Source organism: Anas acuta, chromosome 2, assembly GCF_963932015.1.
Source record: "Anas acuta chromosome 2, bAnaAcu1.1, whole genome shotgun sequence".
NCBI classification, from domain to species: domain Eukaryota; kingdom Metazoa; phylum Chordata; class Aves; order Anseriformes; family Anatidae; genus Anas; species Anas acuta.
In genome coordinates this window covers 69695644-69723238 of record NC_088980.1, presented here as the reverse complement: position 1 = coordinate 69723238, position 27595 = coordinate 69695644, and the positions used below count along the sequence as shown (strand labels likewise).

General features: G+C 43.5%; 1 long non-coding RNA gene across 2 annotated transcripts; it reads left to right on the top strand.

The window, feature by feature from the left end:
• The first annotated feature begins 4329 nt into the window (after positions 1 to 4329).
• LOC137850587 (uncharacterized) lies at positions 4330 to 25579 on the top strand. Of its 2 annotated transcripts, XR_011092653.1 has the most exons (4): positions 4491 to 4790; positions 16246 to 20904; positions 22547 to 22633; positions 22944 to 25579. It is a non-coding gene; the product is annotated as an uncharacterized lncRNA (long non-coding RNA). The 2 variants fall into 2 exon arrangements; XR_011092654.1 differs by lacking the exons at positions 22547 to 22633; positions 22944 to 25579 and having other exon boundaries at positions 4330 to 4790; positions 16246 to 17279.
• The last annotated feature ends 2016 nt before the right edge of the window (positions 25580 to 27595 follow it).

Here is a 27595-nt window from a genome sequence, read left to right as displayed (position 1 = left end):
CTTGGGTATGAACATGTAAAAGGTGCACACGTTGCCTATCCTGTAAACCTCTGGCTCCTCCTCAGTCCTGGACAGACTGTCATTTTTCCCCCTTGTTTTGGGCAAGCTACCATTTAAATGAAGCTATATCTTGTTGGTCATGCAAGTTAAAAGAAGAGATTGGAAATTCCTTGGGGCAAAGGCTGTCTTTATCGGTGACTATCATAGCTCTCACACATCCCTGGGAGGCAATGCCTCGTAATTAATTACTAAATAATTAATAATAATATGAAGCAGATACCACTCAGGAAGTAATTAACCTCCTTATGCTTACAGGGAAGTCCTATGGAATGGAAGAGTAATTAAAGGCTCTTTAAACGACAGAGCAAAACTCCCAAAGATTTCAGTCAGTGCAGATTTAGGATTTTAGTCCGGTAGGATTTCCTCAGACATAAAATAAAAATTACTTTTTTTTGTAGGTAAATTTTCCAAATCTGATATTTTTAGTTAGTCTATACAAGTTTGCAGCCTGGATGAATAATTTTAATCACATTTAATTTAATTTAATTTAGGATGGTACGAGGCAATTAGTGATAAGGTATACTGGAATTTTCCATGAAAGCGAGCAGGTGGATAATTCATGTTGGAATAGGGTGGTCTCAATTTCATTCAGGCAGTGTCATACAATGGACAAAAGCAAGGCCTGGATAGTAAAATTAATTTGCAAGAAGTATCTTTAGGTAACCTGATCCACATCCCTTCTGCGAAGGCACAGAGGGAGAGTTTTGCATCGTTTTTGTTCATGCCTGAATGGGACTTCTGGAGTCTGAATCAGTGTTCCTCCACATGAATTCGCACACCCAAGCAGAGGAGATGTGAATTTTCTTGGACTTTGGAGCTTCTTTGCAAGAGAACTGATGAAAACATCAGCTAAGAATATCAGGTCACACAACCACTCAGTATTACTTAATGAAGGTAAGCCTTGCAACCCTTGATTCATAACTTCATTGATCTCCTTTTGCAAATAAAAATGAAAATAAAGGTGCAATCTCCTCAAACTCTTGCAAAGTGTTTTTGAGTCAGTGGGGAGTTGGAGCTCTGAATTTGATAGTTTCCAACAGCATTTATAATGTACCCCTTCTGAGGATGCATGTCTCAAGAGTGTCTTGGTTCACTGATAACGAACACTGTCCTGTTTTTCAGGATTCACCCATGTCCTTTGAAAGACTTTCAATATTTATTTATCTTCTTATTATACAGGCTATTTCTTCTCTCCTGATACCAGGTAAAGTTGATTGTATTGTGCTGTTTTTGACAAACGCATGACAGAGAGTATGGGAAAATGTCAGTCATTTTGGTTCAGTCTTTGGAGCTCTGAGAACTTCTGGATCTCAAGAAACTCAAGAAGCTTCCTATTCTGTCACCTCAGATGTACATGGCAGACTTAGAGGTTAATAGCTTGGCAGTGCAATGGAAAATGAATTTGGCTTGCATTCTCCTGAAGCCACTTTGGAAGAACACTAATGGGATTTTCTGCACAGCATGACATTACCTTCTCTCTCTGCCCAGTGCAGTATAAATTCACCATTTCCAAGAAACTCCCCAGCTGCAGGGCATATAGTTCAGGCTGAGAAAAGGTTCTCCACAGAGATGCATTGCCATGTGTTAACCCAGGTGCAGGTAACTGAGAAGGGTTGGAGGAAGCCAGGCAGGCACCAAACGGCAGGCAGAGCACTGCAAGGAGGGGAATGGCTGGGGGTCCTCCTTGATTAGCAATCTTCAGTGGTAGTGTAGTGGAAGTATTTAATAAGTGTTCTAATAAATGTATTTCCATTTGAAAAATGAAGATCCACACTCAATAGAAGTTAATTAAAATGATGTAAAATGCAACCTCAAAAAGATTAATTGATGTTAGTGACAGCTTGGCTTTCCCTCATGTTTCTGGAAGCTCAGCCTCCTAGTCCAGATCCATAAAAACTGGCTGTGGGTTTTCAAGGCAACTTTTTACTTCAGCATTTTCAGTCAGCATTTGACTGTCACGAATAGGAGTTTGACCTGAAAAAAAAACGAGTGATCAGTTAGAATATAAATTTAAGAAAAGAAGAGTGGTTAGGATTTTCAGAAACCTTTAGGTGAATGATGGTCCCATTTGCTGGCACACTTAATGTGACCATGTTGCTTACTGCTATGGAAAGGACAGCCATGTCCTCCTCCTTCCCCATCTTGGACCACTTCTGCTCTTCTGCCAACTCCCTGGCATGAACTGAACCATCACACAACCACTGACAAGACAAAGTTACTGAAAACTCACTCCCATGGCCCTGACAAGACTTGTTTTCCAGTGATGTTCTCCCAGTGCAACTGCACTGCTGAGCCAGGACCTGTGTGCACTCTGCAAGACATGGCAAGCACGGAAAACTATGGGAACTCCCACAGGGAGAAAATATGTGTCTTGTATGTCAGTGTGAGTGGGCAGTGCCCAGTCCTAGCCCCATGTGCATGTTGATCAGAGGGTATTGTGCCTTAGGCATCACTCTTTTTTTCATCCCAAGGGCATAGGCTAGTTAATGAGGTATATCTACCTGACAGTATATTGCAGCTTTCAGTTAGCGTGACAACAGCTGAGCTAATCTGTACTAGTTATTAATACTACATGTGGACTTGCCCTTGTCCTAGCGGCTTTACTCACACTTGGGAATTATTAGGGTTAAATGCCAGAGTAAGTCACTACAATGTCCCTGGTCATTGGATAGCACCCAGACAAGTTGAACAAGAAGAAGAAGAGGGCAAGCTAAGGAAAAAATCCCATAGTGGAAGAGAGGAGGGCTCAGGTTGTGGTGACATGATAGCTTTCCCTGGAAGGAAAATGCAGTTCAGGGTATTCCTCCCAGTTGGCACCTGGGCTGCGGTTCCCAGCCTCTGTTTTGCTGCCCCAGTACTCTCCAGCCAGACTGGAAACCAGGTTGCTGAAATAATGAGTTACCAGAAACACACAGATCTTCAACCTCCCCAGCCACAGCCACTGCTTCTCAGATGAGAGAGCCTCTTTAGCACTACCAAACAGCTGACATGGAGTGTCAGCACAGCCCTCCTGCAGTGCTCAGCTGGACCAAGACCCCCAAGCACGTTCCTGCAGGGTCTGGTGGGCCTGCTTGCCTGCACAAAGCTGCTCTTGTGCTCAGGTGCTCACAGCATCGAGCACCCAATTTGAATTCAGGTGCTCATCTGAGCAATCCACGCTGTTAAATGTTGGCCAATAATTTTATGAAACCTCTTTAAATTGTCTGTCACCTCCGGGGCACTGATGCTTCAGTCCCTTGTTGCTGAGGCCTCTCTGCTTTACCGTGGCAGAGAGCTGCCTTCCCCCAGGCACCCATCTGGTGACAGCAGCAGCCGTTGTGTGCACCAGGAGAAAAATATGGTTTGAGTTTCCTGCTCCCACCCCTAATATTTATTTTAATATTTTGTTCTGGCTTAAGACATTATTACATAAATGCTTTACCACTGCCTTTAGGGAATGTTTTAAAGTGTTTTGATTCCTAGTTGTTGTTTTCTTTTTATTCCGTATGTCAACCAGTGCAGCAGGGAGCCTACTGCAGAGGCTAGGAAGATGGGAAAGTCCCAGTGTTACCAGTACTCAACCCACCCTGCAACAATAGGTGGCTGGAGAGGCTGAGTTTTGCCTGGAGAGTAGAAAGAGGAATATTCTAGATTTTCAGCAAGAAATTTCAAGAAAGATTGCATTGACAAAGGCCTCACACGCAGAGTAAAAATGTCAGTAGTAACTCATGAAATAAATTCGATGAGACTAGACATCTCTAGCACTAGCCCCCCATTTCACTTGGAGAATAGTTTTCCAGCCTCACTCAGAGTAAAGCTTTTCCTTTTCTCTTACCCTAATGCTAATCCCATTCTGCATCTCAGAGTAGGCACCCCATCCTCTCAACAACTAAAAGCTCCTCAAGGATGACAATTTTTTCTGCACTTGGGTTCCTTTGGCAGCCTCTGCCCAACCTCACACTAAGGATTTGAGCATTCTCTCTTCTTCCTCCTCCTCTCTCTCTCTCTCTCTCTCTACCATAATCATTGACTGATCTACGAGACACAATCTCCACTGTCCTTATATTCAGTATTCCTCAGAGATGGATTTTGGTTTGACACCTCAGTTTTCTTTGGCAGCTTCTTTCAGCCCCAATGATAAGCGTCCAGCTTTCACTTCTCCTCTACTTTAGCTCTCACCCTAGGTTGAAAAGGGCAGCCCAGCCCTCCCAAAGACTAAGTACGCCTTAGCAGAGGATGCTTTCTTCAGCTTTCATTCTTCTTGTGTCTTCCTGCCAACCCCCATGTCACCATAGCTCCAAGCTTTCACTTTTTCTTGTCTCTGATCCTAAGCCTGTCCCTAGGCTGACCCACAGGCTCACAGGATCCCCAGGGCATGAGTAAATCGTAATGTCCAGGATCAGCCTCACCTGGGGCCTCTGCCCACACCTGTGAGCCCATGAGCTCTATTTAGGCTTAGCCTAGAGCATTTGCACTCTTCTTGAGCTGTGTTGGAGGAGTATGGTCTCCAGCTCAGCTGTGCTTGGTTACAGCCTTTCTCCCTGATCTGAACCCAGCCTGTGGAGAGTTCTCCAGGCTTGTTCCTCAATACCATGGCTCTGACTGGCAGTCACTGGACCTGATCCTAACCCATGGATTGACTTCCTGGATTGACTCTGGATATGCTTCATCATGATGATACTGCATTGTCATCTGGACACTTACTCAAGCCAGGCTGCCATCTCTGTGTCTGCTGTGCTTGCCTCATTCAGGTACTGTGGGGCTGGGCTCTGGGGGGTTAGGCCCTTGCATGGTTCCATGTTAGCACCCTGCTCCCTAGGGAGTAGTGTTGCTTAGGCTGGCATAGGCTGCAAACTCTGTTCTACTCAGAACTTCGATTTTTCTTAGCAGAGAGAGAGTTCATAACCTCATACTATGGTTGAGGTGGGAATTGACCTCTTGAGGTCATTTGGTCCAGCTCAAGAGCTGGTAGAGCATGTTGCCCAGGACTGTGTCCAGGCAGCTTTTGAATATCATCAAGGATAGAGACTCTATTGCCTCTCTGGGCAGTCTGTGCCAGCACTTGGTCACAGTAAAGAAATGCTTCCTGATGTTCAGACTGCACCTCCTGTGTTCCAGTTTGTGCCCATAGCCTTGTGTCCTGTCATTGATTACCACTGAAAAGAGCCTGGTTGTGTCCTCTTAGCACCCTCACTCCAGTTATTTATAGACATTGATGAGATTCCCCTGAGCCTTCTCCTCTCCAGTCTGAACACTCTCAGCTCTTTCAGCCTCTCCTTGTGTAAGAGATGTTCTAGTCCCTCAGTCATCTTAGTGGCCCTTTGTTGGACTCTCTCCAGTATGTCTGTCTCTCTTGTACTGGGGAGCCCAGAAATGGACACACAACTCCAGGTATGGCCTCACCAGCGCTGAGTAAAGGGGAAGGATCACCTCAAGTGGCAACACTTCTAATGCAGCCCAGGTTACTGTTAGTTCAAGCTCCTGCACTGTTTTCTTTGGCAGACCTTTCCCAGCCATATTCTAGCTGTGAGCTTTCACCTTCTCTCAGTCTTAACCCTAATCCTGCAAGCATCCAACTCCACCCTGAGACTCACAGCTTCTTAGAAGAGGATGCTGTTTCGTTTCCACCTCCACTGCAGCTGTGTCTCTGGGCTTTGTCTCATTACAATCCAAAACATTAAGGGAAAGGCCACCCATGGCTCAGGGACCTTATTCCATCAAGAGCCTAAATCTTCCTCCCAGAAGAAGGCCAGTCCACCTCTAGCTCTTGGCTTTCTCCTTCTTTCTACCCTAAGGGGGCCCATAGACCCAAAAAGTCTACTTGAGCAGAGACTCTGTCTTTCTCTAAGCCCTAACCCTTGCCTGACCAATCTTTCTCAGAGGAGAGTTTTAGTATCTGCTCAAAGTTCTCTTCAGCATTACTTTTCCAAAGATATCTCTGTGCTTTTTCTTCATCTCATCCCTAATCCTAGGCTGATCTGTAGGGAGAGGTCCTCACTGTCAGGTGCCTCAATGTTCTTCTGAGGAGACTTTTAGCATCAATTTTAAGTTACCTTTGGAAGATGCTTTTTGAGCCCCCTTTAGCTGTCTCTGTTTGCAACCATTTAAGCAAATATGCCATACGCAAGGTGTGGATGAGATGCATCTGAGAGTTCTCTGTGAACTGGCCCATGCCACTGCAAGGCTACTATCTAACATAATGTCACTCACAAGTCCTACAAGGAATTGGCTACTAGTAGTATCCTCATGGGCTCAGTGCAGGGACCAATATTGTCCAGTGTCTTTATTGGTAACCTGGGTGTTAGGAACAAAGTACTCAGCAAGTATTTAATGAGTTAGAGAAAATGGTTGATATGCTGGAGGTCAGGACAAGAGGAGGGACCTGGACAGGCTGGAAAAGAGACCTCTGACAGACCTCATGAAGTTTGATGAAGTCCTGCACCTGGGGAGCAATAATGCCATGCTGCAGTACATGTCAAAGGTAGGAAAGTGGCTTTGCAGGAATAGAGCTGGAGGCCCCGATGGGCAACAAACTGCATGTGAATCAGCCATGTGCTGTAGTAGTGAAGGGGGCCCATCTGCATCCTGTATTGGCAGGGGTGCATTTGATGGAAGTGAGTCTTCGTGTCTGTTGGACACTTGGAAGGCCGTGCCTGCAGTGTGGAGTCCTCTTTCAGGCTTTTAGAACAAGAAAGATATTGGCATACCGGATCAAATTCAGTCAAGGGCTACTGAGATGGTCAAGGACTGGAATATTTGGTGTCTAACAAGAGGCTGAGGGATTTATTCAGTGTTAAGAAGAAAAGGCACAGAGTGCATGTCACTGCTGCTTAGAGCCAGCCTGTTTGTTCCCAGAGGTGCACAGTGACAGGATAAGAGGCCACAAGATGGAACTTAAGAAATTCCAATGAGATCTTTAGGGAAAAAACTTCACAACAAAGTCAGTCAAACACTGGAACAGATGCACAGAGACCCTGCAGGATCGTCACCCTCAGAGGTATTCAGAGCTCAGCTTGCTGAAGCCCTGAGTAGTGTGCATGACCTAACTTTTAAACTGGTTGTGTTTGTGCAAGGGGGTATGGCCAGATGACAACCGGAGATCCCTTTCTATCTAAGTCATTGTATGATTATGCTGTTGTATACATAAGTCTTTGTAAGTTCATAACCTAATCAGATTACTCTGAGAACGAGGTGTGTTGTCTGCAGCAGCAGATTCTGCCTGTGCAGAGCCTGCTCTGTTTTAAGCCACAGCGTCACAGGACCAATATTTAAACACTTGTTGACACACTAACACGATGTTCCAGCACTTAATGGTGGTAGGAAATGATCGTATCTGACCCAAAATTCAAAATTATCCTCACAGTTTTTCAGAACTGGTACAGGTGTTCAAATTTATGCATTCACTGTCCTGTGCAGCTTCAAGGAAGAGGGGAAGATGTTTCAAACCCTTTGGGAAATCCCTGGCATGGTAACGGCCAGGGGAAGGAATTTCTGTGCCCAGAGATTAAAGCTGAGAAAGTTGCCCACTGCTCCCCACTTTCCTGAGTGATGGAATAGCCCTTCTCATCTTCATCCCCTCCTCTCTCACCCGTAAGCAAACCAAGAACATTGCCCACTTCCACTGGAGGCATTTGGATACGTGCTTCCTCATGCTGCCCACTGCCTGTAAGCGACATGACATTTTTTCCCTTCACACCAGCTACTCCAGAGTCCCCTAGCATTGCTTTTTCTCCTATTCTCCCCATTTTCCTCCTCTTCCCTGCCCACCCATCTGTTTAAAAAAAAAAAAAGCCATTAAAAATGTACATACTTGCTGGGAGAGCAGTGAGAGGCAGCAGCCCAACTCAGTTCAGTGTTTGCTTAGGGCAGACTGTCTTTGGCTTCAGTGCATGGTGGTGTGCTCCAACAGCTCACTTGAATATTTCCCCAGAGGGTAAAGCCTTTGCTCTCACTGTGAATTCATACATCACCATTGTACTTATAAAAAACATGGACTCTTGCTTCACTGAAGGTTTGTTACAAGGGATTAAAAGAGAACATTTCAGCACCTTATGTATCTGGTCAGACAGCACCTGGCAGGCCAGCCAAGGGATATGAATGCTCTTCTCATCTGAAGAGCTGGCTCAAGGAGCATCATCTACAGGTACAGGTAGGCTCAAACCAATCCCCCACACTGGGATACCCAGAAACTCAGAGCCAACGTGATGTTTGAAGCATATACCTGACTCCCCATATTCTGTGTATGTGTCTTATGGCAGGGAGGTGAGCAATCACAAAATACTGCATACACAACTTTTCATCCAGGAGTGTGCAAGGCTGACCACTGACCAGCAGCAGATGACGGTCTTGTTCCCTGCTCCTTGTGCTTGGAGCCACTCACACATCCATGTTTATGTGAGCTTGTTTAGTTCCCATCTGAACCACACTTACCCTGGCAATGAGATCCATAGGTGAATCTTATCCCATGTGAGAAGTTATTTTTTCCTCTTTGTTTTCTAAAACTCACTGCTCTCTTCAATGGATGGGCTTAAATCCTCTGGTGGCATAAAACATCATTCCTCCTATTTTGGGTCATGACCTAATCATATCAAATTATTGTTGGCTTCTGCATCTCTGAGAGAGCTGGTGGGGAAACTGCAGGTTTTTAAAAGCTTTGCCCTTTGCTGGGTATTAGATGTGCTATTATTGCCATTCTCTTCCCTACCAGAGCACAAAGCGTGCTTAGCAGCACTCACGGAGCTCCTCAAACAGTACACAGGCTGAAACTACAGTCTGTCCTGCAGTTTCTCTTCATGTGCTCTGTGCTGACAATGGAGACCCAGATAAGGAGGGAGGCAGATGCTCTAGGAAACTAGTTTTCTTCTTTCTATTCCTCCTCAGGGAATGCGGGCAGACATGACTAGCATGGATTTTATAGACTGCATAAAGGAAACAGTGATAAATGTAACTTCTCCTTTATGATTCATAAATATTAAAAATGTGTCCAGATCTGAAATCAAGATGATTAGTTAAGGCAAGGGAAATTCTTGAGTACTCCCACTTTGTCTTTGCAAAATCAAAAAGTAGGATACTGAAATATAACTGATACAAAATCAGAAATGTCTCCTTTTTGGTGATAAAGGCCCAGCCAGTTAGTTTCATTAAGTAAACTGGAAATTAAACCAAACCCCTCATTACTTCTGATGTTTCTATGAATACTCCAAGCATAATTCAGCAGTGTATGTTTTTGACATAGCCTGTACTTTGTTCCACTGTCAGGGCTTTGTTAAAGCACCAGACAGAAGCTACAAAATCAGATTGCGGGCTGTTTTGGTCAAGTGGTTGTTGAAGCTAATTTATCAAAGGAAAAAAGAATGGTTATGAGGTATTAGTGGCTGCTGAGGCTTCACTCACCTTCTTTTTATTGCCTTCAAAATGAAGACCAAGTGACCATAGCAATTGCTATTTGTCATTAGGCCAAAACAAAATGATTTCTGTGGCATTAAGTGAACACTATCCCAGCAAATAAATGCCTTGAAGGCAAGGGAAGGCGGAAAAGAAGAAAAGCAACCAATGGGAAAGGTGTTATAGGGTAAGACAAAACTATGTTCTGAAGGATGAGAGACTGCTCCTGAGGCAGTGTCCCAGCCCCAGGTTCAATTTCAGTGCTGTTGCTGTCATTTGCATGAACCTAAACATCTGTCCACACTGTTTGCACCACAGCTACCTTTAGCTGCTTCACTCTCCTTTGCCTTGAGAACAAAAGAGGGTCATAGTATTGTTCTATTTACCATGAGTTTCACTTCCAATATCATCAGGAAAATTCATGTGCAGGAGTGTGGAGCCAAAGTATTTGCCTGAACTGATTGTTTTCTCTCTTAGGCTCTCGGTTTAGAGGTGGGAAGCAGATTATAAAGGAACATCTCTTCTTCCTTTTTTTTTTGTTTTTACTCTCGTGCTTTGATTTTTTTTTTTTTTTCTTTTAAGAGGGAAGAGTTGTAGTTCTGTCCAGATTTTCTTATAGGGTACATGGTAGACAAGAGGAGAGGAGGAGATAAGAATTCTGGAGGATACAAGAGAAGAATATGCAAAGACTTCAGGAGTTCACTGTCCAAACAGGTTTAGAGCTGCTACTCCATCACTTCATAAATTAGAGGTATTAGGCATGATACCTCTTCTGGTAGCAGTTATCATTAGGGTAGCCCAGAGTTCAGATAACAAGCATGTTAGGACTGCAGTACTTTATACATTTATCTACAAGTGCCTAAGATCGCATGATGCCACAGAAACAAGTGATGCTTTGTAGTTGCAAAACGTTGAGAACTGTTAGATGTATAATTACTATTTTTTTCAGTGTGACCGCTGAACTGGTGTAAACATGGCAGAGTTGATATCTTCATGACGGGAAATGAGTGAAATATCTTTATTTCACTGATGCACTCCAAATCCTACTAGTGTTTGAAATTCTGATGCTCCCAGTGGAAGCATTAGCTTGGAAACTTTCTTCTGCTTCATTTTTCTCTTAATCATCTGAGGACAATGAATTGCTACCTATTAGCATCTCAGCCCTTTTTAAAATATTTTTATTTTTTACCTGAATTATATATGTGTATGTGTATATATACATATATATATATATGTTCTAGCTTAGTGCAGTGGACTTGTCATAAACATTTAAGATGTACTATAGTGTCATACTTTCTAAGCAGTATAATAGCATTCCATTTATTGTTTCCCAAGGACTTAACTTGGAAATGAATGGCTTTATGAAGAGGCTAGTCTTATATTAGAGTTGATTGATTCCATTCATCCTCCAACAGGCTCCTCAGCAAAACAATTTCCCCTTAATTAAGCAATATGATGTAAATTACATGGTAATTGATTTAATAAAAATATATGATGCAAAATAACAAGGGGAAAAACATCTTAAGGAACAGCAGAATGATTCTCTGAACAGAGCAGGTAATGGGAACACTACTGGAAATGAGGTCAGGAAAACAATAAAAAAAAAATGAAGCTTTTATAGATTATTTTCATCATTTCTGTTTCCCTAACAGTTAGATGGATGAATCCCTGGGTATTTCCCTCATTTTCTAGCCTTAAAGAGGTTTGAGAAGCTGTCCCCCTTTTTTTCCCCTTATGCCAAAAAATATACATCTATTTTAAAAAATAGCACTGTCAGTTCTCTGTGGGGTAAAAAAAATAACTAGATCAAAAAAAAAGACAAATATGTATTTACTCTTTTAGGTTTCAAGTGAGAGAGGTGCTTTCCACTTCTTGTCCAAAACTCTTTGCTAATACTCTCACACACTGTTGCGTAAGTGTTATTGTTTATATCTATTTTTGCATAAAACCCATGGGACTATGTTAAGGTAAAATATCCTCACTTCAACCGCTGTTTGTTTAATCTGTGGAGATAGAAAGGATTGCCCAATCATGAAGGTTCGGAGCACATTGCATGATAGCTTTGAGGAATATCCTGAAAACCTAGCTCTTTGTAGTGTATCTTTGTGGCCGTTTTCTCTGGAGCTGCATAAAGGAAGGCTCCTAGCTGTTACTTACCATAGCACAACCCTTTATGGTGTGGATGAATCCTAGAAGGTGCAGAAAGCACAACTTTTCCATGTTGATCTGTGCTTTGGGTTATTCATAGGAGGAAAGCTGCATTTAAGTGCATATGTTCAAGCTGGGCAGGGGGAATGGAGTCACAGGAAATATGTAACCCTGGAAAGGGACGGAGGTCTACGGAAGGGCTGCAAGAAATGACAGAAGAGCATGAGCAAAGCCTGCAAGGATGGGGGAAAGTACCATAAGGATGCTGTGAAAGGGGTGATTGGAAAGAACTTTGAACACAGTCCCAGAAACATGCAATTTTCACATAAGTGCCTGATTATTCTTGTAAACGTTGCTGGTTGAAGTGCCTACCTTTATGGTTTTAAGGCCTCAACATGTGTCTGAGAGTAGTAATGGATTCACATCAGGCAGTCTGATTTTAGTGTGATTAGTTGCAGCTCTTATGTCTGCAAAATTAGCCTAACAGTCTCATAAGCACAACTGTTTAGGAGAGGTTTTCCAACTTTCCTTTAAGGCAAAAATATCCCACGGTCACTTTGTGTCTGTCATTTGTTCTTAGAATCGGGGGGGGGGGGGGAATAAACACAAATACAGCATGTTCTACACTGATTTTTATTTATTTTTATTTTGGGGATTAAATTAAGTTTCTTCGGGAGTCCTTCAGAAACACAAATACACTCAGCACAGGCTGTGGTCAGAGGTTTAGAATCAGATCTTATGTTAGTTTAATTTCCTTTACTGAAGCAAAACATCAGTCTTTCCTGGCAGGCTGTCCACCCAAGCAGGAATATTTTCCATAGTCAGCTCCAGATAGGCAAAATCCTAGAGAATGCCTTTAAAGAAAAATACCTTGAGTCACCATACCTTCAGTCAAAACAGTAAGCAGTGATTTCCAATCCGCCTTTTCCTCAACAGAGTAAGTCAAGGGATAAGCAATCACTGCTTTCTGAAATCAACAATGTCAAACCTTGACAGAGGGGAGGTTGGTGAAGAAAGGTTAGCTTTGGTGTCATTGTGGCATTAGGTCTGAACAGCTCTGGGAGATCACTAGTACAACCTGCCATTCACAGACCCCCAAGGATTTCTTTTTTAAATGAAAGGTTGCAAAATCTCATTCCCTATTCCAGCACTGCACACACGTTTTCCCCTTCCCCCATCAATCGGATGAAGCTAATGGGAATCAGGTCCTTAATGGAGGGCAATGGCAATTCTGTGCAGGTGGGAAGGCATAAAACATTTGCCAGCCAACCTGTTTTGACTGGTAGTCAATAAAATATTAATATGTGACCTTAACCATTTTCACTTTCCATTAAAAACCTCAGGACACTGGGACCTGGATATTTAAAAACTCTTACATTTCCTGGTAATCAGTGTTTAGAAGTGAAATAGAAAAATGTACCTATACTCAATGGTGTTTGTAGCCAGAAAGCTGCTGTCACCAACTGTCTCTGGTCTTAGATGCCAAGGTCCTTTTTAAAGGACTTTGAATGCAACCAGATTGGAGAGGGACATATTTGCTTTGCTTATCCAAGCAACTTTTGTCTGTTGAACTAAGAAACAAAAGGTTCTTGCTTCAGTGGCACCCATTGCTGGATTATGGCTGTGATCTCTTGCCCAGCACTAATCAAGACAGCTATGTGAGGTCTAAAAGACTAGGTGAATGTAAAGCTTAATGCATGTGCTGTCTCTTCCTGATTATGATGATTTATGCTGTAGGGTGGCAAGATAGCTCATTAAAACAGGCATAAACTTCCAAGGCTGTACTCTTCTCTTGCCCTCCCCAATACTTATAACCAAGAATATTTGTATGCACTAAGCTATTTTAGTGTTCAAAGACATTTCCTTCAGTACTGTCACTAACGCTACAGGAGACTGAACTGGTTACAACCAGGATAAACCCTAATTCTTCCATTCTTTGGCACGTGGCTGAAAGCAGCTGTCTAGGACCACTAGAAAGGATGGCTTGGGAGCTGGAAGCACAAAATGGAAGCTTCAGAGATGCATCTTTGCTATGAGCTTTGGTAATTAACCTCATTTCTCGGTCTTTATAGGTCCCAAACTTCTTTATGTCTGCTGGCAGGATTGTTTACTGTATTATAGCTTTGTCTGTGGTATGAGGTGAAATACTGAAGCCACTACAATTATTAGGCTCTGACCAGCAGCTGGAATTTCACCCCCTAGGCACCTTTATGATCTTGCTTCTGTGTGTATGTTCCTTATGAGTTGAATAGCACTGCTCATCTGAGAAGAATTATACAAATGCCTGGTATCAGTAGTTCTGGGTCATGTAGTGCTACAGATGAAGTGGTGTGAAGAGTTGGTGTGTTTCATGTGTTTTAAGTATGCAGAAGACTTGGAGCAGAAATTACAGTAGAAACAAAGATATTTTTCTTCAGTGAAAAGAAATGATTTGTTTTAACTTGAAAATGATTGCAAGTATAAGACCATAATTTTATCCACTTTCTCATTTTTTTTTCTGGGTGATGTTTTTCCCTCTTTTCTATTGAGTCAAGTTACACAGGCTGCCCTATAGCTTTGTGTCACTGTGCAGCAAAACAACCTATGGACCAATAAATGAATGGGGAAATATGTTAAGGAATGAAGTGTTGTGCAAAGAAGTGCATCAGTACATCTATAACACCTAACAGTGGTCAATGCAAGAAGGAAGTCCTCTGGAGGTACTTCTTTGTATTGGTTTGAATTTCATTCTCACTACCATCCCTGCATGGTGTGGCCTGGCTTATGCTTGTGGTGCTCAGGGCTGTGTCTCTGCTGTTGAGTGACCGGGATGCTCCTTTGACCAAGGTCTTCCCCAATCCACTGCATGGCCCCTGTGACACTGAGGCACAGGGATGGCTATTATGTATGTGGGTAGGTTTTTAATCCAGAGTGCTGTAAGTGCCAGGGATGGATGTGTCACAGACTCCTCAGTTGATGCCTGCATCAAAGGCACATGGTCTGTCCCCTGGGACAAGGTGGAAGGCTGCAAGGCTTGCTAGGACACTGCTGGGACTTGTCCTGAGAGGAAAGAACTAGATACGATGGCATTTGTGGCCACAGTGTCTGTCTGCACTGTTCCCCCATCACTTGTGCTCAGATTTCCTCTGGGAAGGGAATGATTGATTTACTCCAGAAGGAATGAACTGCTACACAGGCACTGCAGAAGGCAGCGGAATCAAGCTGGGGAGAGAGAAAAGATCATCCCAGGTCCAATCTTTACCTTAATTGCACCCTGGGCAGCAATCCCCACAGTAAAAGAGAGCATTGGTCTCTACTTTTACCGTGACTGCAGGACACATGACACACAAAGGGCTATTAAAAATGTAAATTCTCACATGATTGCTGCCACAAGTGATCGGTCCCTGAGACCATAACCCGAAGAGAACATAACCTGAAGGCCCGTGCTATTGTCCACTCTTCTTCAGCTCATTCCCACGTGCGGTAACCAGTGCGTCCATTGATGCTTCAGACTTTACACTTCTTCCTGTGCTAAAAGAGCACAGATCACATCTGGAACCAGCTGCTTTCTGTCTCTTGGCATTGGACACCTTGGGGCACTAGTGGCTAACATTTGCAAACCCTCTCCCCACTCCAAACTCTGAGGTCAGGGCACTAATTCCTGCAGTAAAAGAGCATGGAGCAAGGGCTCTTGCCAACCTTTGTCATCTTTGTAGCTGTATAAATGCTGTAGCATTCAGCAGTGTGCTGGGCTCATGAAGGTTTACAAACTCTTCCAACCCTGATCACAGTTATAAGTTGGGGGACCAATCTATGTTGTAAAAGAGCTTGCAAAGAATTTGCTCTTCTCAGCACAAATCCTCTTACAATGTCTCTAGGCCCTGCATATTGCAAAAAGTAGTTATGCTTCTGACGTTTTTTATTCTCCAAGCTGTAACTATAATCCCAACACAAACCCTAATGTTATTCACAGCCAGGAGGTGAACCCACTCCCTAAAGGAGCACATAATTTTATCTCTAGTAACACCAGCTGTTCTTCCATTGTTGAAGAGCCTCTGTGATGTATTCCTCATTAAACTGAGCTACAGAAGTCAAGTCTACCCCATCCCCTGCACCTGCTATAACCAAGGGATCACTCCCCTATGGGACAAGAGAACCTATTGCCTTGGTCACAGCACCACTCCTTTTCCTAGTGCCTCACACCTTCTAGAATAGATTAGCCTCTGCAAAGTGTCCTTGTCTTCACCCTAATTCCAGTTCCAACTGCATTCTTACCGGTAGCAAGAGGACCACAATGAAAATGAAAATGAGTTTGTCCCTGACAACAGCTTTCTGCCTAATTCCAAGGGTTCTGTAGAGTCCAGAAGAAAACTGAGCATTAGAATATTATATCTTTGCCATAAACCCAAATATTACCTACAGCCTTCATGCTCCAGGAGCTAATGACCACTGGATAAGACCCAGTAACTACTGAAAATGACATCCTGCTTCCTAAAGCTGTGGGTCCTGACATACTTTGCAGTGAACTAGCCTCTTACAGCTATTGCCAGCTATATTGTCCCTGTGGATGGCACAAGGCAGAGATAATGGGGCAGGTGGGTAGGGAGGGGTTGACTAGGTCCCATGTATTAATGACATTGCTGTGGTTCCAGCCTTTAAAGAAGAGACTTTTTTTTTTTGTTTTTTGTTTAACAGGAACAATATATCGTTGCCTATCCCTAAGAAGAAAGGTTTAGAGAGCAAATTCTGCTGGGATAGAGTTGAAGGAGTGTCTCCTCTGGAGGAAGACAAATTTCTTTCTTTCCAAGCGCCCTTTCTGCAGACCCTGGGAGAAGCTGACCTCTCAAGGTGCCTAAATTTCCTCTTGGATGCTCACCCCAAAAGGCAATAACATGCATACAGCACGTGTAATCAGTGGAGCTGGACCAAACAAGGAGTGACCCAATTTGCCAATGCCAACACAATAGGCAGCTACCACCTTAACTACCTGCTGGGTGTCTCAGCTCAGGTGATGTGACAATTTCCCAGTGACAGCAATTATCTTTCTGGTCTGCAATTCACTTTTTGGTGGGTTTATCATGGCATCCCAGATAAAATATGCATGAGCACATTCTGTCCATCCTCCACAGCCAGACTTCTCTTACTGGCAGGTTAGTAGGCACACTGGTGTAGTTGGCAGTGTTGGAAATGTTTTTCATCCTTGCTACAGAAATATGATGGTGGAGCACTTACTTGCAAGGGCCCTCTAGATTTGTTCTTGGTACCATTGTCTTGCTCTGATTTCATCCACATTTTACTGGAAAACAGTACAGAACCGACATAAGACTAATGCATAGCCTTTAAAAAATTCAGAGATGCAGACAGACAATATTATAAACACTGTGGGCTTTATTTATTTATTTATTTTTAGTTTGTCTCATTCCTGAAGCTGCCTTCAGCAGTTTCTGCCAGAAAATACTGTTATTAGATTGTTGTATTACAGTAGTATTCAGCTAATGATTTTTAGGAAATGGCTACAGAGATACCTATTTGTCTGTGTGTGTGAAAGAGAAATATGCCATTTATATGAAACATCCCGTCCATAGCCATACCCAGTTAGTATTGGAAGACTGTTTATAGACTCAGTTGTACTCTGTTGGTGCTAAAATTGATTTCTTGGCTGAATTATTCTGCAATAGAATAAGCCCACTAATTGTGCACCTAAATAAAATTGAATTTTAACAAATTGACTTTTATTTTACCTAGGATGATAATTTATTGACACAAATAGAACTTCTTAATTAAATTTGGCATATCCAGGTCTGTTGAGGACATGTTAAACCCTTTTGCCATGTGGTTTTAGAGTACAAAAAAAAATAGACTATCTTGATATTCCTAGATTAAATTCTGTTTATTGCAGGTTGTACAGCCAGTCAATTATTTTGACTATGTAGTTCTTAAGGATCCCACACGGATTTAGCATAGATCTTCTGTGAAGAAGGACTATTAATTTATAATTTCTCATTAAACACATCAGAGATTGAAACCCATTGTTGCTATTCTAGAAATAGGTGTCTTAATTCAAGAGTGCCTCACATGCAATCTGTAAAAATGGAAGGAAAGCGAGGAGTACAGAATTACATTTATCACCATCTCTCACAGTCTGGATCTTGCTAATGCTGGAGAAGGTCACTAGAAAGGAAAATAGCTGCAGCATCACCAGTGCTTTAGGGGAAACTGAAGGCTCAGGGTCTCACCTACACATTTGCTGAGATAATCCCCCTGGAGGAGTTGTCAATGAAGTTGCCCTGTTCTATGCAGCAGGTAGGGCACCTCAGTCTCAGTGGTAACCCTGGTAATATGGGGCCTTGGATTCTTCCTGGAGACCAGAGTTGATCCCTGTGGTCTTCTGCTTTGTGGAGTGTGATGGAAGCTTGAACCAGAGGGTGAATGTCTGTAAATGTCCATAACTTTCCAGTAAAGCTTGAACCAGAAGTAAATGTCCATATGTCTGATACCACATCAAAGAACAAGGCTGACGCTACTGACTGCCTGTTATGCAGGACAGGCAGATCTATGAGGTGCTGGTAGGCACTTCTTGGTTCCCAGCAGTAAGTGCTGCCAACCTGCCTCCTCCTTGAAGTGCTATCACTGGTACCAACAAAGCAGGAGATGAGCAAAGTAGTCTTTAATGAAAGATCAGCAGATCTTTATTCTTGCTCATTCCTTAGGGCTGCAAACCACGAAGGAGAAAACAAAAACTTTCTTGACTTCATACTTAGGACAAGAGGATGGATTAAATTCTAATTGTGTTATCATGCTTCACCCAAAGTTATGATATTTTTTCTTGATTTCTATAGCCGCTTTGCATTTAGGTCTTATTTTTGTGTTATACAAGTATGCATTGGTAGAACACCCAGATATTTACATTCAGGATAAATATACAAAGAAAAAATGCAGTGAAAACCAGCTGTGAAACAAAGATATATGTGATGTCAGAGTACATATAGCAGTCTTCAGTTAAGGTTTCTCCCTTTCCTAGTTATGTAAACATGTTGCTATATGGTTTCTGAACAAGGAGGTACCTGTTTTTGTCTCTTTGAAAAGAAGAGCAGCTGCTTTGTTGCTGCTTTGCTCAGGGAATGGACTCTGCTTTCAAGGGACGGTGCCTGAGCAGGTTTACTGCTATGTGTCCTTTCACCTGGGTCCCTACAAATTACTGCTGCTCAGTTAATTTAAAGGTGACTGCATTAAACTATCAGATTGGTAAACACTGCCTAACATGCTGGTCAATGTACTGCTTGTATTTCAGAGCATGTATTTCACAGGGGGAGATCTCTGCCTTTTTGGTATCCTGTTTTGATCAGGCTACAAGTGCAGCAGTCCCCTGGGCTCTGCTCAGAGGAGCATGCCCAAGGACTGGACTGGGCTTGGCTTGCAGGGGCACTCTACCTTTCTACTTCTTTTCCATCATTTGCAACGATGAAGCAAGGTTTTGGCTTGAAAAGTCTCAGTGTTAAGCAGGATGGCAGCATTTTGGACTACACTGAAGTGGTAGAAGTCTGTTCACGGGTAAATTCCTTGAGGTGCTTGGGAGTCACTCTTTACTGCTATTTGCTGCCAGTAGCATCTTCTTTTGCTTTCTCCCAATTTACGACTCCATTTTGAAGTCTGTAGGCCTAATATGTTTCGCGCTGTTCCTTTTCTTTAGTAACACAGCAGGCAGACACCATCAAGCAGCTCAAAACACCCTCCTTAGGTTTCCAGAATGAAGCTATTAGCCAAGGAAAAACACCACTTCTTCCCTCCTTTACCCATCTGGTGCCTACTCTGCAGGGATGAAAACTGTCAGTCTGCAATAGGCTGACACAGTACTGAGAGGGTGGCCTTCTTTATGAGGGAGGAATACATATTTGTATGACTTTAAGATTTTTTTCTTCCTCTAGTTTCTACTGTATTCTGAAATGGGCTATGTACCTGCATTTGGCAAGAGAAACAAGGAGGAAGGAGGCAGGGGTGGGGAGTGAAACCATAAACAAGCCAGCCCAAGACAGCCCCTTGTTGTGAGGCTACCTATTTTGACACATGCTCGTATATTTTAGAGTACAGCACATTGAAGGTGACTGTTTTGGCTGCTCTCACTCCTGGTTCTTGGCTCCCAGCCTGGCTTCTGGAGTACAGGGAAGAGTCAGCCCCCTGCCAAGCTGACAGGCGCAGACCAGGAGAACTCACCAGCATCCTCTGCCCTCCAAAAACTAGTCCTCTGCTGGGCACATGGGGGAACAGTGCCTCAGGTGAGGTGACAGGGCTGCCAGCTCCCAGCATGGGTTTCAAGACACAGGATAGCATAACATGGGTACAGAAGGCTGATGCTAAATGCCTTTTTAAAAAAGAAACAAGCAAACAATTAAATATCTTTATATAAAGGAGGGGGAAGTACAAACCCAAACACATTATTTCTCAAATGACTGTAATAGAAGTTTTCTCAACAATTTCTGAAGATATATCAGCTATTATACTTGGATCAGGAAAAAAAAAATAATTGTATGCTGGCACACAGTGGGTAAATATCAGATGTTGTCTGCTTGTTGGCTTTTTCTTCCATCTCCTTCAGATATGCTCATCTGATTCTCTCTGTAGCCTGATAACTGAAACTTACTGTTATCATTCTGGTCTTGCTAGAGTGCTGTGTCTGAAGTGAGCCACTGCACTTCAAAAAGAGCAAGGACTGACTGAAAAAAGACCAGGAGTCAGCAGTGAGATACATTTTATGAGAAAGATGGAACTAACTGAAACCGGGGTGTGTGTGGTAACTATTTTCAGGAGTTGACATGTAATCCTTAATAAGATTTTCAAAAACATCAGCTGTATGTATTTATCCCTCAGAATGAACTAAAATAGGACTTGATTAGCTGAAGGCTACCTGTGGCATCTCAGGAAAGGGGTGAGGGCCAAAAAATTTGGAAGACGGTTCCAGTTTAGAGCGGATGTGCACTGCGGTGGAAACCACCACAGCACACCCTGACATCACGCAGGTGTCTGGAGCTCAGGTTGACACCCCTTGCTCTACAGGATAAATTATTTGTTTTATTTAGGCATGAAATATTCCTATATGCCATAAGGACCTCGATTAACACATTTCAGCATAATTGTTTATTTGTATATATCACATGAGTTTAAAAAAAAATAGAAAAGTAGAAATAACCATTGTGGCTTATCCTCTTGGTGAGAGATAGAGGCTGTGGCTTGGGAACAAAATAAATTTCTTTTTCCCTAGCATGGAAACAGGACTGCCTTTGTCTCTGGCCCAGATGGAGAACCAGTTTTCAGAGGCAGGAGAAGCTGGAGGATGCGGATTGCCCTGCAGTCCTGGAGGTGAGGGATATACTGCTGGTGTCTATAAATAGAAAACCTCTCTCTCTAGGAGTCCCACTGCTGCTGATAAGGTGGTTGTAAACAAACCCAGAGCACAGAGGCGCAGCTGAGTGTGATGAAGGCAAACATGTCTATACTCATGTGGAAGTCCAGCTGGCTTCAGCCTACACCTTCATTTACCTCCTTCCCATGTTTGCAAGACAGGGGTCCATTCTTCAAACTTAATGGGCTTCTGACTGTGAATATGGCATGGTTTCTGCACCAGCCTACTGGAAGATGACTCCAAACAGCTGGTACCTCTGTGTATGCTGCAATAGCTTTTCTTGATCTGATAGGTGAAATGATGCGTGTTCCACACAACAGTGTGCTGGTCCTCTTATTTCTTTAAACTTTTGTCCAAGTTTAGGCATGGGATAAGCAAACAAAGAGCAGAACTGCCTCCTCCCTCTGATTCCTGTCAGAGGTAAATGGCCATGTGGGCAACCTCTGTTCAGCCAATAGGTTGTGCAAAGAGGCAGGAAGAGACACCACCCAGTCAAATAATATAGACAAACCTTGTTCAGTTCATTATGCAATTTCCTCTTAGAAGGGCGGATAGTCAGGAGGCACATTGGTGGGTGGTGGTGCAGGAACAAGCAGCACAGGCTGTCCCTAGCTCTGACCCAGAGTTTTAGTGCAAGATGGGATTTGAACGTTCAATGTTTTGGTTCTGTGGATGAAAGGAAAGGATGGCGCCACTTCCCTCCATCATGGGAGGTTGAATCAGAAGTGATTCATAGCTAGCGAGGTACTCAGATATTTCTTAAGATAGTCGTAAAATGATTTGAAAATAAACAAAAGTGAAATATGGGACTGGATGAAATGGAAAGGCAATATAGTGATCCACCCACTTTAAAGGCCAGAAGAGACCATTGTGGCTATCCAGACTTCTCCCATGGCACAAATCTCAGGACTTCACTGAACTTCTTCCTACTTCAAAGCAAGAGCTATGATCCAGCTAGAGCACATATTTTAAGAGAAACTGCCCAACTTGGTCTTAGAGGGACAATATAGTGGGAGAATCCACCACAGCCCTCAGGTTCCTTCCCTATTAAATATGTTTCTCATTTCTTGTCCTTATTTGTCGTGGTTTGGCTCCTGACAGTCAGGCTCACTTCATGTTGGTACGCTAGCTGGAAGGGCACACTGTTATCTTGACTCTGTTGCCTGATCATAGGACTCTGAGCATCATTAAAGGCACTCCATGAATTTTTATTTTGTGAGCTTGCTAACTCCATTGATCCCTAAAGGCATGGGTTAACTGGGAGTCCCAGGAGCGCTCTCTAACTCATGATTTTGGGCGAGTGTCCAGTTGTGACCTGATTCCATACTCAAGCAAGCACAGCTTCCCGCTGCCACCACCCTAGGCTCTGCTTCTGCACCAGAAAATCTCAGGTTCCAGGTATGCAGAGCCCCTTCAGCTGTTCCCCTGTGGAGGGTGGGGAGGGCATGAGGACCCTATGATGTATCACTGGATGCATGCCTCTGGTTGGCTAGGTACATGCAGAGAATAACCCATCCTAGTGTACTCAGCAACCTGCTAGCTTTTTTTTTTTTTTTTTTTTTTTCCATGCTCATTGCTGAATCTTCTCTGGGATTTTAGCTTTGAACTGTGGACCTCGCCTGCAGATGCTCTATTCCAAGGCTGGTCATGCTGTTGCTGAGTACCAGGGCAATGTAACTTCCTGAGGTAAAATGACAAGCAAATGTTCTGCAGTTTTCTCTCCAGATTTGATTTTGATTTCATTTGAATGGTTCTGTGCCTAATTGCTTGCCTATAGTGAAAACTTAATGTGTTGATTTTCCAAGGGCTACAGAGAAGCACTTGGAGAACAATCAGTCAGATGTTTTGTCATATCCCAGGCAGCCCTAGCAGCGTTTGCCTGAAATGAAATGTAACATCTCTACACTGCAGGCAATATTTTTGCTGATAGTGTTTCTGCATATCTTGCTATATAAAAATAGATGTTTATTTTATTTTTATTTTTTTAATGGTTTAGTTATTGGTTAAAGCAAAACCAAAACCCGACTTGCATTAAGATGACAGTACCGAACTGGAAGCTGAAGTGGTCCTTTCCATTTGATTGCGGTCACATCAGGTCCTTAGACTTGATCCTGAGCCATCTGCTAATTGCTGCAGTTTTGCAGTCATATATCCCAAAGCTAATTTAGTTTGGAAGAAGCTGTTGGAACATGGATACATCCTTGGAAATCACCAAGTGCCTCTGTTAATGGGCACTGCAAATTGATGAGCTGCTCCAGCCTGCCCTACCACAGGGCAAACTCAGATAGTGTCCTGTCCTTCACAGACGACTTAGACCCCGTGCTGTTGAGTAGCTTCGGAGGATGCTGCAAGCTAAAGGAAGTCCTGAGGCTATCTGTCCATAATAACAGACTGAAGAGCTGTCTAAACACTGAAACTACAGGCAAGACACCAGAGCACCTGGGAACCCCATGACAGAGCATGCCAACACATTTATTTGCCTGCTGGCATGTGAGATCTGCCCTGTCAGGTGGTTATGGGGCACATGGTGCATGGGATGCAGTTGGGTCATGCTTCAGGATGCTCTGGAGGCTTCTCTTCTTGAGCAATACAATTGCTGCTGCCAACGCTCAAACTGCAGCACCACTCTGCACCCCAAAACACTGTCAGGCATGCTAAAGAAAAGCAGAGACTAAATGCAGAGTGCATTTGGACCAAGGCGGGATCTTCAGGTTACTGCTGTTTCTTGTAAGCCCGTATGTGTCCCTTTGAATACAGCAGTGACAACATAGCAAAACGTTGCTGATGATGCTGCACCAAACTCTGGGGACCTTTTATCGACATGGGTCTGTCAAGGTTATTAGAAACATCAAACTAAACAAAACGTGATGGAAGGATAGACACTGATTTGTCATCATCTTTTCCTGTTATAACCAGTCCTCTTATGCTCTCCATCACTCTGATGCCCCGTTTGACTCAGTCTGTTAAGGTACTTGTCCTCATGACACCCCAGTGAGGTGAGGGAAGAGCTGTAGATGGGCACAGACAGTGTGTCTGTGTTAATAACAAGTGAAAAAACATTTCCAGAACTGGCTTGTGCCCCTGAGGTCACAAGCACCACGTGGGCTGTGACAGCTACCAGGGTCACCCTGGAATAGGACTGCAAGTTGTTATGTGCAGGCTGCAGCACAAGGCACAGTTCAACCATGCTTCCAAGGGCCAGAGGTATTGGATCTTGTTAGCAGAGTCCATAGCTGATGGCATGCATCAGTTCTGATTGTGCAAATTATTTTGTGGGGAAAATAAAAACAGAAGAGAAGAGACTGTTTTGTGTGATGCAGTTGCTGTGGAAGACTGCCAGTTGAGGAAATGCTGGGCTGTCTCTAGTGTCCTCTGTGTCCACATCTGGGGCCACAGGTGTCCAGCTCCCCACAAGGACTACAATGAAAGGTGCCTGAACTTAGATGTGTAGGACCTGTGGTCCTGAACCAAGTATGCTAAGGGGCTTGGTAGCAGTCCCTCTCTCACAGAGCTGGTACAGTTTGGTGTCAGATGCACTTCCATTGAACAGGTCGTTCTGGCTGGACGCTTTCACATTGGCCGTATTTAGGTGGATTATTTTGTCACTACTCTGGGCAGTGGGCCTGTGGAAGCCTCACCTCCATTCATCTCAATATAAAAGCAGGTGAGGAGAGACCCCACAACTCTTGTTTGGCTTAGTTCCTCTTAGATTGCAATAGGAATAGCTGTGTTATCAATTCCACAATCCTGCTATTGACCAAGCACCGTTGTCTAGTAAAAATGGTGAAGTGTGCAAAGGAGCTTGCACTACTGAGTGTTTTAATGCAGTGATGCTGAGTTCAGAGGGGTTTGAAGACTGATGTGAGTGCAAGAGAGCTGCATGAAGAGAAATTCTGCTGGAATATTTCTGGAGGATGGTGCAGGAGGACATACCAAAGTGGTATGCTGTATTGCTTCATACATTATCTGGTTCATGCCAGACAGCACTTAGGAACTGCTTGGTAAAGTGCAATCTGGCACAAGCCAAAAACATGGTGGACATAATTTAACAATACAAGCAAATATGCCCTTATCATATTTAGTTTTTTTGGGGGCAGACATATAGCCAGGGAAGCTATGTCTCATTTTCCTGCAGATACTGCCTTCCCTCCCACTGATCTCAGACTCGGCCAGACACTCTAGGTAAGCACACAAATATTTTTGTAGACTTGACCCAACCAGGTGACCCATCATTGTGTGGGAAGTCTCTGACAGAGGAAGACACTTAGCCTGTGTCAGTCTGCCCACAGTAGTCAGGCTGCTCATGTGGGTAAAAGGAGGTATCAGAGAAAGGTGAGATGGGACCTGGGCACCTCCTGCAGCCTCCTCAGGGCAGGGGTCTGTATTCTTTTCATTTGCCTGTAAAGCACATAGCTGTGGCCTTGTGTAAATAATGCATAACATGCACAGTCATATTTTCTACACTTCCTTGCCTGCACAGATGGCTCCTATGGGAAAATGTCATTGCTGATCATTAAAAGTCAACAAACTCATCAATTACCAAAATAAATAAATGGTATACTGTTGGCATTGTTGGCTTTTCAAGTGAGTAGGATCCTGTGTATGTGTGTGTGTGTTGTTTTTTTTCCTTTCCTTTTTTTTTTTTTTTCCCATGGATGCACCTTCAGCAAATTGATTTGATAAAACCCGGTTCCAGACATCACCTTATTTCAAGTTTGGTTACCTAGGAAACCGCAGTATACTGCTGGGACAAGCTGCCCGCTTCTGCTTCTGTTGAAGCTATTAAACACATCAGCTCTTCCTTCAGGAAGAGCAGAACACTCGTGATTTCGACTCCTAGCCATTTTATGCAGATATAGGCTGTGCATCCTACCAAGAGAGACGTGCACCTACAACTGCCTGTGGGAGGGGGACATAAACACTATCCATACCTATGTCTGTGTATTAAAAAAATGGTCATTTAACTATCAGGCTTCCTGTAGATATTGCATGTATCTATAGCATACAAATGTGTGGATGTATGCACTTGCTGTGTGTACATATGTGTGTGTACACATATGCCTATGCAGAGTGTCTGGTGAGTATGTGTTGCTTATACACGTAGGTGCTGCTTCTCCTGAGATGACCGAAGTTATCAGGATTTCCATGAAGTTATAATTTTATTTGAGGATGTGAGGGGTTTTTTTTGCAGAGGACTTATTTGGGTAATATAAGTTCATCTACTTTGGGACAACAAGCCCTTTGCACTCTCTGCGTTGCCTTTTTTGAAAAATTAGGCCCTCAGAGAGTTGCTCTAGCACATCACAGTGGTACTTGCAAGATGGTTGGATGAAAAAAAAAACCCCAAGCACCATACTTATTTTGTAAGATGCTTGATTTCACCAGATTTCCATAATGTGTTCACAACAGCAGCATGTCTCTCAGGTGGAAGGTATTCAGCTGCATGATGTGGCCTAGGGACATGGGGTGCTCAGGTGTTGGGCTGAAGGTGGAAGCCATCAGTGAACAGCTGGATAGGGGAATCCCATTTCCTTCCTTGCACCAGGGCCCAGGAGCTACACAACACCATGGGGATGCAAACACATACATAGTCAATTTGTCTGCTCTTGTTTAGCACTGGTAACATTGACTGGAGCTAGCTCTTATTTAGTAGACAGCCCTGTCAACAAGAAACCCCCTTTTCCCCATGCTGTCATTCAGCAATTTTCCAGGGATGCTGGATGGCTTTAATGTTTTCTTTTACAGGAATGTGGAGCCCAATGTGCAGCTCACAGATGGGAAAATAAAATCTGCTATGCATATCTCTGATTAGCTTGCTGTGTGCTGTAACTCATAGCCATCTGCAGGTACCCTGTCTTTCACCAGCAGTGGATATTGTGACTGCTCTGGTAGAGAGGAAAAATACCTTGAGGGGATGGGAGTGGTCAGAGAGGCTGCCCTGAGATGCCATGGTAGATCTGTCATCCGAGGCACAAAGTCTGTCCTGATGGATTTTGATGAACGATGTACTCCTTGTATTATTTGCAGGAAAAGACCATCAGTGCCTGCTCCTTTCGCTGTCCTGTATGGGAACCCAGTGTGTAGCAGGGATAACAAACTCTGAAGAACAGGAGGTGAAAGTCTTCTGCCCCTCTCCCCCACAGCCTGTGTCTCTGGGTCAAGGAGCAGCAGAGTAACTCCAGTGTATGGGCTAGAGCAGGGGCCTAGAAACACCTACAGCAGGGAGCAGGGCTGTGTAGCTCTGTTGTATCCAACAAAATTCAGAAAGGATGTCTGCAGACTGTGCTGCCTGTACATGATAGCTTGCATTTGGGAAAAGTCAGAGGCATCACTTCCTGTTCATGCAGCTTCCGAGGCCTGTCCCAGGGTGCATGAGATGGATGCACTGTTTCACTCAAGGTTAGGGCAACTTGGATAGGGATAGGAGCTCTGAGATGTTGGAAGGAGTGTGTCTGTAGTTGCATCTTGGGCTTAGAGGACACACACACAATGAGGGATCTAATGAAGAGAAGAGAAGGGAGAGGTACGTGTCAGAGCTCATCTTTCAGCAGATCCATTTCCTAGGCAGCTGCAGGTTTTAAATAGTTTTTGTTTTGACTTGTTTTCTGTTTTATTAGTATTATTTATTTATTTATTTATTTTTCTGTT